This window comes from Solanum dulcamara, chromosome 12 (assembly GCF_947179165.1).
Source record: "Solanum dulcamara chromosome 12, daSolDulc1.2, whole genome shotgun sequence".
Taxonomy (NCBI): Eukaryota; Viridiplantae; Streptophyta; class Magnoliopsida; order Solanales; family Solanaceae; genus Solanum; species Solanum dulcamara.
This window is the reverse complement of record NC_077248.1, coordinates 57,896,935-57,909,616: the sequence shown is the minus strand read 5'-3', so window position 1 is coordinate 57,909,616 and position 12,682 is coordinate 57,896,935. Positions and strand designations below refer to the sequence as shown.

Here is a 12,682-nt window from a genome sequence, read left to right as displayed (position 1 = left end):
TATGAAGTCACTTAGCCGTATACTATACAAAGGACAGGATGTATTTCGACGAAATGCTCTGGATTCTAGGATGATGCCTTTCACTTTCAGACAGTTCCTCGCGCAAAGATGGCCCAATTTCTCTTCTTTCTTTTTGATTTCAGCTTTCGCTTTAGCGGACGTTTTTCATTCTTCACCCGGTCCTTAGTAGCCTTTCCAAAGTCTGCTACCTCCTATCTTTATTATCTTTTTAAGAAAAAATCTAACCAACCAATTAACTAAATTCTTTAGGAAGTAGACCTTGAGCCTTCTTGCATCTTCCTTAGCAGATTTTGATAATTTGGCCAAACAAACTAAAAATTAAATAACCGAATAAATGAGAAGTCTCAAAATTTAGTCTATCAATATAAAAAGACAATAGCAATCATGGTCTTAAGATTTTCATAAGTCACAAAGAAGGGAACACATCATCCTTCAAACATATCAATTTGTCTATGTTTAAATCTCCAAAAATAAAATAACAATCTGAAACTAAACCATCATAATTTTTAATCATAAAAACCCAATGCTACTTTGATTTGTAAAACTGTAGAGCTTAAAAGGTTAAGAACAGAAGTCACTGCCTCCACATGTTGTTCCTGGGAGATTGAATTATTATTGGCACAAATCATTTTTTGAAAAGCCACTGTCAAGACAGAACCATCTTGTCCATTTCCATTTTTGTCCCTTTCCGAGGCAAGGCGATCGTCGAGACTTATGATGATACCTAAGGGCAAAATGGCAACTTTTGTGGCATCACCTCCATTGAAAATTGAAGTGACTATTGATAAATCTATGGGTGACTAGATTAAAAATGCTCCCATTTCATCGATGCTTGACTCTTGAAGAACTAACATGTCATTCTCTTTCAGCATATAAGACTGCATATACATTACAACAATTAAAGAAATATTAGTATAAGCACTAAAAAGAGTAAGAATAAGTGATCGACAAATTTTGTCGCTAAGCAAATAAAAAATATTGTTGCTAATCCCATCTAATAATGTATTATCAACAATCTTATCGTTCATTATAACCTATTTAACAACATATCAACAAATATATATATATATATATATATATATATATATATATAGTTCACTTAAAAGATAGAAATTAAAAATAAGAGCAATTATTAATCCAGAAAATAAGACAAATGACAACTTGCTATAATATGTAAGTTATGATAATGTGAAGAAGATTTTCAAGTTGAAAGTGTATATAAATTAAATGCGGCAAAAGCTAGTCTTGATTTTTTATGCTTAATATTTTACAACACAAAAATAAAATTGGACCATAGAAAATGCCTTTTGATTTAATAATCAAAAATTAAAAAAATAAAGGGAAAAATGATACAAGTTAGAAAATTTGATGTTTCTACATGTGAAAACAAGATGAATTAAAATAATTAGTAATTTTATTTCATTCTCGAGTAATAGTGAATTATCATTACTTGTGTAAACATTAGAATTATATTGGATTTAAATCCATAAATTAATTTAAACTATATTAAATTCAAGAAAATAGTCCAAATGATGTGGCAATCCAAGTCGAATTAAATGAGCCACTAAAATCACATCACGTGTCAAATTTATATGCAATCCAAGTCAAATTAAAGGAGCCATTAGAATCATGTCATGTGCTAAAATTATGTGGTAATTCAAGTCAAATTAAATAAGCCACTAAAATCATGCCATGTGTCAAAGTTATGTGGCAATCTAAGTCAAATTAAATAAGCCACTAAAATCATGCCACGTGTCGAAGTTATGTGGCAATCTAAATCAAATTAAATAAGCGACTAGAATAATGCCACGTATATATATGACATGTTCTGACCAATCAAATTAAAACTCTTCACCAAAGAAATCTGATTGGTCAGTTCAAACCGACCAATCAAATTACACCCCCATACCACTCCCTACAACTATAAATAGGGGTCCTCATTATTCTGAAAAGGGGTTTTTTGAAGAACAAGAAGCAAGAAGAGAGATCGTGGATCAAAGACTGCAAATTCTCTACAAAGCTACAAAGTTCAAGTAATCAAATTCAAGTTCAAGAAGATCAAGATCAAGTTACTTGTTCATCTTTACTGTTCGTCATAACCATACAAGTGTTCGTGACGAATAATTCAAATCCAAATTCGAAGACGAAGATTCAAGATCAAGCTATTCAAGCCCTTGACTCTAAAACAAATTCAAATTCAAGTTCAACGTGTTTCATATTATTTGAAGAATCAGAGGATTATCATAAAGATTGTAACCCGCATTACATTTTGAAATCAAATATTACACTTTATTACTCCAATTTTCCGGTCTTGATTATTTATTTTTCTCAGCTCGAAAATTTGTTGTTTACAAATTTTGGCACGCCCAGTGGGACAATCTCTACCTCTCATCTCTTCACATCGATCATCAAACTTCAAGAACACTTAAATGGCATCTAAGAAGTTTGACTCCAGGACTATTATTGCTAAGGCTACTGATTCCAAGTTTTCCTCTGAGGTGGAGAACATACTGGATGCTACTATAGGAAGTTTGGGACCCATCACTAGGAATAGAGCAAACTTGCTAGGACAACAAGCACTTCAAGTGCCGTCCGCATTAGTTCCTATTTTTGATTTTCATCTTCAAAAGGGGCAAGATTCTTTCCAAATGAATTGGAAGAAGGAGAGAATATAGCTGATATTGTTGAAAAGACGTTGGCTCGACTTAGTCCTTTTAACACGAGGAATTGCACTATTTAAGATGAAGATGATGTCTTGATCACTAGATCTGCCTTAGTCACTCCACGTAACTTGTTTTAGATAGATTTTAGTTTGAGGGAAAATCCATGCTTTGCCCCATCATCCATAACAGCCATCCAAGCGATGATGACTAACACCTCAACTGTTGAAGAACAACTGGCGAGTTTGACGAAGGCAATTGAAGGTCTAACAAAATATGTGCAAGATCAGAATAATCGAATTGTCAAGTTAATGGACAGAGTTGAGAATGTTATGGAGGGGGACTCAAGTCATGTACCTGGAAAACGTCCAATGATACAAGAAAAGGGAGATTCAGTTACAAAGCAATAAATATGGGTGATGAGCTACAAGTATCTGTTGAAGGAGGAATTCTCATTCATCAACTGAAGGACTTCATTATGGGAACTATCAAAGATAAGTATGACGTGTCTTCAAAGTCATCATTCACGTATGCAAAGACATACACTTCAAGAATCGATGTTTTGAAGATGCCTACAGGTTATCAACCTCTAAAATTTCAACAATTTGATGGAAAGGGAAATCCAAAGCAACACATTGCCCATTTTATTGAAACTTGCTATAACGTTGGAATATATGGAGATTATCTGGTCAAGCAATTTATGCGCTCCTTACAAGAAAATGCCTTTGACTGGTATACAGATCTCGAGGCAAGCTCTATTGATAGTTGGGAACAACTTGAGCATGAATTTCTTAATCGCTTCTATAGCACAAGGCGTACTGTGAGCATGGTTGAACTCACAAATACACGTCAATGGGAAGATAAACATGTCATTGAGTTCATCAACTGATGGAGAAATGCAAGCCTCAATTATAAGGATAGGCTTAGTGAAACTTCCGGAATAGAAATATGTATTCAAGGAATGTGTTGGGGACTTCGTTATATCCTACAGGGTATTAAACCCAAATCATTTGAGGAACTAGCCACATGTGCTCATGATATGGAGTTGAGCATTTCTACAAGCGGGATTGAAGGACCAATTATTTATGGGCCTCGCAAGGGAAAAGACAAAATGGAGGTAAAGAAAGGGGGAAAATCGGCACCTAAATTTGGAAACAAGGAGTCGATGAGTGTTAATGCCGTACCTTTGAAAGTGGCTACAAATCTAAGCAAGAATCAAAGGGTGAAGACCACGACTGTTCAGAATAATGCTGGTAGAAAGGTGACTTTGAAGGAAATGCAGGCCAAAGAGTATCCTTTCTTGGACTCAGATGTTTCAGCAATTTTCGAAGAGCTTCTAGCATTAAAACTCTTTGAGCTACCTAAAATGAAGCGTCCAAATGAGGCTGGGAAGACTAATGATCCAAATTACTGCAAATATCACCGTTTGATAGGCCATCCTATTGAAAAGTGTTTTATCTTTAAGGAAAATATCATGGACTTGGCCCGTGAAGGAAAGATATTGCTTGAAGATAAGAAGGAGAGTTGAAATCAAGTCTCTGTCACTTTCGGTTCACTCGACCCTATAGTTCTTTGCAACTTTGTTGAAATACATGATAGTGGTGATGACCTAGCCACATCACCATCAAAGATGATTAAATTTGGTGACTTCAAACCAATAGATGTTAACGTATCATCGCTTGTTCCTTTGATGAATGAAGTAATAAGGGAAGATAAACCTCTAGAGGGAAACTAATCTTCCGGTGCTTATACTGATGATGAAGGATGGATTTTAGTGACACGACGAAGACATCGTAAAATAAGCTTGCACAAAGAACCAAATAAACAAGTGACTAGAGCGAAGATGAGAAAAAAGTGGTGCCATCCACCTACCCCTAAAACTCAAAGGGTAAAGAAGAATGTGAAGAAGTCAAGAGTCGGGGTAAATTACTATCAAAAGCAACGTCCTCCGGTGACATTAGAGGAATTCTTGCCAAGTTGGTGTCGTGAAAAGATTTCTCATCGTGACACCAAGGCCTCGTGTTGCAACATTGATAGAGAAGAGACGATGGTAGAAAGCTCTTCACCATCATTACCTCCATCACATGAAGGCTCTATAAAGCCTCACTCTGAAGAAGTGGACACTTGTGATGCGAAGTTTATATTCACTAATGATGATCTTTTATTGGGTGAAGTGTTGCATAATCGTCCTTTATATATGGTAGGTTTTGTGCGTGGACATAAAATAAATAGGATCATGGTAGATGATGGATCTGGGGTCAATATTCTCCCTATTCATACTGTGAAAGAACTTGGAATACCGATAAATGAACTATCTGAAAGCCGTCTGATGATTCAAGGTTTTAACCAAGGAGGATAGAGAGCCATTGGTGCTATCAAATTAGATATAACGATGGGGGATATGCGTTCAAGTGCATGGATGCATGTTATTGACTCAAAGACCTCGTATAATATCTTGTTAGGAATACCATGGATACATGAGAACAAAGTGGTACCGTCCACCTACCATCAATGTTTCAAATACTTTGAAGATGGGGTTCAAAAAAAGGTAGTTGCTGATGATGAACCTTTCACCCAGACGGAAGCGCACTTTGCTGATACAAAATTCTACTTAAAGAATCATGTTTCAAAAGAAGTTAAAGTTGATAACGCGATACCTGCTGATATAACAAAAAGGGTTGATGAAGCACCTGATAATGCGAGGGTCATGATTGAAAAGGATAAAACGCTTTCAGATATGAGTAAAGTACCTAAAACAAGTGAGGCATCTTCCAGTAAGAGAATGATTCCTGTTTCTCACTATGTCCCAAAGACAAACAAAGTCAAGATCCCACCCTCTAAGTTGCAGAGTAGTAAGTCGACATTTCCTATCAAGTGAATTGATGCAATCGAATCACCTTCAAAAATGATGCAAGGATTTGTCAGACCATCGAATCATAATTCACATGAATCACTTCCTAAAAGCGTACAAATGAGGGTTTTGACCCGAATGCATATAAGTTATTGGTGAAAGCGGGATATAATCCCAATGAAGCTGTTAAAGTAGGGAAGCTTCCAAATGAAGTTATTGAAAGGGCAAATCATGGCCTAAATCCAACTCAAAGGATGATGATAGAGAGAGGGTATGATGTGAAGCAATCACGCCAAGGCTTGGGTTACAAACAACCATCACCCATCCGAATCTCTATAAAAAAGATGAGCATCAACTACATTACCCCTGTGGAAGAACCGATGATGTTCAACAAGAAGCCTTCTGTGTTTGATCGACTTAGTGGCATGACTCCTAACATTTCTGCATCTGATCGGCTAATAGAATCAACTCCAAAAACTTCAGTGTTTGATCGATTGGGACCAATGAAGAATAAATACAAGCGCCAAGGAAATTATAGAACAATAGAAGAATGGGTACATGCTCGGGAGCATAATTCACCCAAGAATTAGCCCAGTTTGATCCCTTCTAGAATGAGGCGAGAGACAAAACTTGTAGTTTCATGTGGAGATGTCCTGAGAGCAAGAACTCATACCATAGTTCACACTAGAGAGCGAGATGAAGATGAAAAAAGTGTGGTATCATCAAATCACATATCTTTTAATGATGATGATCCTCAAAAAGATGAGGATGCTGAAGACGCGCCACCTAAACTCGAGGAAGGGATAAAGAATACTGTTGATGCATTGAAGGAAGTAAATCTTAGGGTTGATGATGATATAAGGCCTACATATGTAAGTGCTTCACTGGATGACGATGAAGAGAAGAAATATATTGAGCTGCTTATGGAATTTAGGGATGTATTTGCTTGTAGTGACAAAGAAATGCCAGGATTAGACCCTAAAGTTGCAGTTCATCGTCTTGCTGTGAAACGAGGCACTCATCCTATTAAAAAGCGCAACATCGCTTTAGAACTGAACTAGTTCCTTTGATCGAAACTGAAGTTAACAAGCTCATTGAAGCAGGTTTCATTCGTGAAGTCAAATATCCTACATGGATTTCAAGCATTGTACCTGTAAGAAAGAAGAATGGCCAAATACGAGTTTGTGTTGACTTTAGAGATCTCAATAATGCATGCCCTAAGGATAAATTTCCTCTTCCAATCCCTAAGCTTATGATTGATACTACAACTGGATACAAGGCAATGTCTTTCATGGATGGTTCATCTGGATACAATCAAATTCGGATGGCACCAAGGGATGAAGAACTTACTGCATTTCGCTCTCCTAAAGGTATATATTGCTACAAAGTAATGCCTTTTGGTTTAAAAAATGCTGGAGCCACTTATCAATGAGTCATGCAGAATATTTTTGATGACATGCTTCATAAAAATGTTGAGTGTTATATCGATGACTTAGTGGTGAAATTAAAGAAGAGTTATGACCACTTGCAAGATTTGAGAATGGTGTTTGAACGACTTCGAAGATATCAACTCAAAATGAACCCTTTAAAATGTGTCATTGGAGTTACTTCGGGAAAGTTTCTCGGTTTTATTGTTCGACAACGAGGAATCGAGATTGACCAAGATAAGATAGATGTTATTTTGAAGATGCCTGAGCCAAAAAATATTCATGAGTTGAAAAGATTACAAGGAAAATTAGCATATCTTAGGAGGTTTATCTCAAATCTGGCTGGGAGATGTCAACTATTCAGTCGCCTTATGAAGAAAGATGTTCCTTTTGAATGGGACCAAGCTTGTACCAATGATTTTGAGAACATAAAGTCTTATCTGATGAAACCTCCAGTACTTGTAGCTCCTATACCTGGAAAACCGTTGATTTTATACATCGCAGAGCAAGAAAGGTCAGTAGGAGCACTTCTCGCACAAGAAAATAATGAAGGGAAAGAAAATGCCCTATATTACTTGAGTAGGATGATGACACAAAACGAGATCAAGTATTCACCTATTGAGAAGTTATGTCTGGCACTCGTATTCTCGATTCAGAAGATGAAGCATTACTTCCAAGCTCATATTGTACAACTTGTCTCTAAAGCGAATCCTATCAAGTTTGTTATGTCCAAGCCCGTCTTAAGTGATAGATTAGCAAGGTGGTACCTCTAGTTTCAATAATTTAAAATTGTGTATATATCTCAGAAGGCAGTAAAAGGACAAGTGCTAGCAGATTTCTTGGCCAATCATCCAATTCCGAATGATTGGGAGTTATGTGATGAATTACCTGATGAAGACGCAATGCTAGTGAAAATTCAGCTACCTTGGAAGATGTATTTTAATGGTGCTGCACATCGTGAAGGAGCCAGTGATAGAGTGGTATTTGTCACTTCCCATGGAGAAGTTTTGTCATACTCCTTCACTCTAACACAATACTGCTCCAATAATGTTGCTGAATATCAAGCACTCTTACTTGGGCTTGAGATGGCCATTGATATGAAACAATTACAACTATAAGTTTTTAGGGATTCCAAGTTAGTGATCAATCAAGTCTTGGATAATTATGAAATAAAAAAGCCTGAGTTAATCCCATACTGCAATTACGCTCAAAAGATGATAGGGTGGCTTGGAGAGGTGACTATTCAACATGTCCCAAGAAAGGAAAATAAAAAGGCTGATGCATTGGCAGCTTTAGCTTCTGCATTAGTATCTCCTGATGAAATGCAAGTTGTGGTTTGCCAAAGATGGATAACTCCACCTCCATATGAGCATGAAGAAGAATTTCAACAAGTTATCACCACTTAGGAAGCTGAAATTGACGATTGGAGACAACCAATAATAGATTATTTGTGTTATGGAATATTGCGAAAAAACCTTCGAAGAAAAATAGAAATCTGACGACGAGCCCCTCGTTTTCATTATTATAAAAATACACTTTGCAGGCGGTCGTTCGATGGAGTTCTCTTACGATGTTTGGGGGCAGATGAATCTACTCAAGCTATGCAAGAAGCACATTCTGGAGTATGTAGAGCGCATCATTCTGGGCCAAAACTTCATTTTCACATAAAAAGAATGGGATATTACTGGCAAACCATGGTGAAAGATTGCTTGGATTACGTTCGAAGATATAAATCTTGCCAATTCCATGCGAATTTTATACATCAACCCCCAGAAGTATTGCACCCAACTATTGACTCATGACCATTTGAAGCTTGGGTTTTAGATGTGGTTGGACCATTACCTAAGTCCTCTGGTGGACATTTGTACATCTTGGCTGCAACTGACTACTTCTCAAAATGGGCAGAAGCTGTTTCTCTTAGAGAAGTAAAGAAAGAGAATGTCGCCAACTTCATTCGAGTCAATATTATCTACCATTTTGGTATTCCTCGATACATATTGACAGATAATGGCAAGCCATTTGATAACAAGTTAATGACGAAGATATGTGATCTTTTTGGCTTCAAGCAACGCAATTCCTCTATGTATTATGCGGCTGCTAATGGTCTCGCTGAAGCATTTAACAAGACACTCTGCAACTTGTTGAAAAAAGTTGTTTCCAAGTCTAAAAGAGATTGGAATGAAAGAATGAAAGAGATTCTTTGGGCATATAGGACTACGTATCGCATGCCAACACAAGCGACTCCCTATTCTCTTGTTTATGGAGTTGAAGCAGTTCTTCCACTTGAACGTCAAATTTCGTCATTGCACCTTGCTATTCAAGAAGGGCTCACTGATGAAGAAAATGCTTGGTTACGTCTTAAAGAATTGGAGGCTCTTGACGAAAAAAGACTAGAGGCCCAACAAAGTCTGGAATGTTATCAAGCTCATCTAGCTCGATCTTTTAATAAGAAGGTTCGTCTTAGATGCTTCCAAGTGGGTGATCAAGTTCTTGTTGTAAGAAGTCCCATTATTACTTCTCGTCGGTCTAGAAGCAAGTTCTCCACTAAATGGGATGGACCATATGTGGTACAAGAAATATACTCAAGTGGCGCTTACAAACTAATTGACTCAAAAGGATTGTGCATTGGCCCTATTAACGGAAAGTTCATAAAGAGATACTATCCCTGAAGAAAAGAAACACACTCCTTAAGGTACGAGTATAAACTGCATGTTACTCCTGGCCCACAAGAGTATAAACTGTGCACGGCACCCAAAAAAAATGGGTCCGTTAGGTTGAAAATCTCGAAAGAGGCGGCCTAGGCAAAAATTAGGACACACACACAAAAAAAATTCATTCTCTCAAAAATACGTTATGACTTGATCCTCTTCACTGAGGTACGTAGGCGCTTAGAATTACATTCTGAGTTCAGTCGAATGAGTATCCAAAGAACCCATAGTCTCTCTTGACCCTCTTCACCGTAATCCATGACTTACATCCTAAGTTTAGTCTCGTAAGTTCAAAAGAAATGGGGCACGCTATTATTTGAGCATCACAATATTCTCGTAGATTTTCATATATAACGTGTGAATTAGAGAGGGCCAATCAAGACAGAATTTGAAGTGACTTCAAAAAAATATTTGTACAAATCCGTAAAGCTATTAGCTGTGATTAGTGTACATGTTGTTGTTCTATGAATCTTCTTTTCGGCTTCTCTACGCTGAGATATGAGTTTTTTTTAATAAGATCATACGAATATGAATCTGTCAGCTTTCCTCCATGTGAAGTTCATTTTTGAAGTTTGTTTAGAACGATCCTAAGGGACTTGAGCTATACATTTTAGATATGTTTTAGATTAAGAAAGTTGGTTTCTAATAAATTAAGTCTCTCCTGGCTTGGTGCTCTCATACAATGATATATCTCTTATACTATCGAAACACAAAAGGTATCGCAACTCTGAAGAAGAGAAAGTCAAATCTCTAAAATAAACCATGATTCAATCTGTAAAAAAAAGTGTTAGCACTTAAATTAGTAATTCAATAATCATGGTAATGAATCTCAATAATGAAGGACTATATTCTTTGAGCAAGGCCTATGCCTAATTCAGATGGTGTAAAGTCTTTGCCACAAATCATGTAAAGTCTTTGCGTTAGGCGGTGTAAAGTCTTTAGCTCGGACTATTGAATGTCTTTGACTCAGACAGTGTAAAGTCTTTATCACAAAATCATGTAAAGTCTTTGCCACAAATCATGTAAAGTCTTTGCCTTAGATGGTGTAAAGTCTTTAGCTCGGACTGTGGAATGTCTTTGACTCAGACTGTGTAAAGTCTTTGCCACAAATCATGTAAAGTCTTTGCCTTAGACGGTATAAAGTCTTTAGCTCGGACTATGGAATGCCTTTTCTTTGCCACAAATCATGTAAAGTCCTTGCCTGAGATGGTGTAAAGTCTTTAGCTCGGACTGTGGAATGCCTCTGACTCAGACGGTGTAAAGTCTTTGCCACAAATCATATAAAGTCTTTGCCTCAGACGGTGTAAAGTCTTTAGCTTGGACTATGGAATGCCTTTTCTTTGCCACAAATCATGTAAAGTCTTTGCCTCAGACGGTGTAAAGTCTTTAGCTTGGACTATAGAATTCCTCTGACTCAGACGGTGTAAAGTCTTTGCCACAAATCATGTAAAGTCTTTGCCTTAGACGGTGTAAAGTCTTTAGCTTGGACTATGGAATGCCTTTTCTTTGCCACAAATCATGTAAAGTCTTTGCCTCAGACGGTGTAAAGTCTTTAACTTGGACTATGGAATGCCTTTTCTTTGCCACAAATCATGTAAAGTCTTTGCCTCAGACGGTGTAAAGTCTTTAGCTTGGACTATGGAATGCCTCTGACTCAGACGGTGTAAAGTCTTTGCCACAAATCATGTAAAGTCTTTGCCTCAGACGGTGTAAAGTCTTTAGCTCGTACTATGGAATGTCTTTTCTTTGCCACAAATCATGTAAAGTCTTTGCCTCATACGGTGTAAAGTCTTTAGCTTGGACTATGGAATGCCTCTGACTCAGACGGTGTAAAGTCTTTGCCACAAATCATGGAAAATCTTTGCCTTAGATGGTGTAAAGTCTTTAGCTCGGACCATAGAATGCCTTTTCTTTGCCACAAATCATGTAAAGTCTTTGCCTCAAACGGTGTAAAGTCTTTAGCTTGGACTATGAAATGCCTCTGATTCAGACGGTGTAAAGTCTTTGCCATAAATCATGTAAAGTCTTTATCTCAAACGGTGTAAAGTCTTTGACTTAGACCAATAGAAGAAAAGTTTATTGTATATGAAGTAATATTTTCATTTGCAAAAAAAAAAACAAAAAAAAACAAAAAAAAATAATAATAATAATAATATATATATATATATATATATATATATGTACCTCATATGTTGATGAACTCAAGAGGATATGCAAAAGGAAGTATCAAAACTGTCAATACCAATGATGAAAATAAATAGGAGAGAGTCTATTTATAGACAAGTAGTGATGGTGAGAGAGTCCTTCTTCCAAAGTAATTATAACTACTTTTTGGGTAGGACTCTAGTAAAATGATACAAATTTATTCTCTCCAAATCCTAATTGGATGTGAAATTGTGAAAATTTGGGCTATCCATATTCTAAAAGGAGTGTGTCCTTTCGGAATTCTAATTGGATTTGGAAGACAGAATAAAGGGTAGGCATTTGCAAAAAAAAAAATGAAAAAAAAAATGAAAAAATAATAATTGTGTTTTACCCTCCCAAAAGTCGTTTACAACATCACTGCGGGTACATATGTATAACGATGCAATTTTTTTTAAAAAAAAAAACGTACCTCGTGTATTCTTGAACTCAAGAGGATGTGTAAAAAGGAATATCAAAATTGTCAATACCAATGATGAAAATAAATAGAAGGAGAGAGTCTATTTATTTTCCTTTCTTGGGACATGTTGAATAGTCACCTCTCCAAGCCACCCTATCATCTTTTGAGCGTAATTGCAGTATGGGATTAACTCAAGCTTCTTTACTTCATAATTACCCAAGACTTGATTGATCACCAACTTGGAATCCCCAAAAACTTGTAGTTGTAATTATTTCATATCAATGGCCATCTCAAGCCCAAGTAAGAGTGCTTGATATTCAGCAACATTATTGGAGCAGTGTTGTGTTAGAGTGAAGGAGTATAGCAAAACTTCTTCATGGGAAGTGACAAATACCACTCCAGCACCGGCTCCT

The 12,682-nt window shown here is 36.7% G+C and overlaps 1 pseudogene; it reads right to left on the bottom strand.

The window, feature by feature from the left end:
• Positions 1 to 417: 417 nt before the first annotated feature.
• The window catches only part of LOC129875787 (homeobox-leucine zipper protein ROC8-like), a 39,905-nt pseudogene continuing 27,640 nt past the window's right edge, over positions 418 to 12,682 (bottom strand).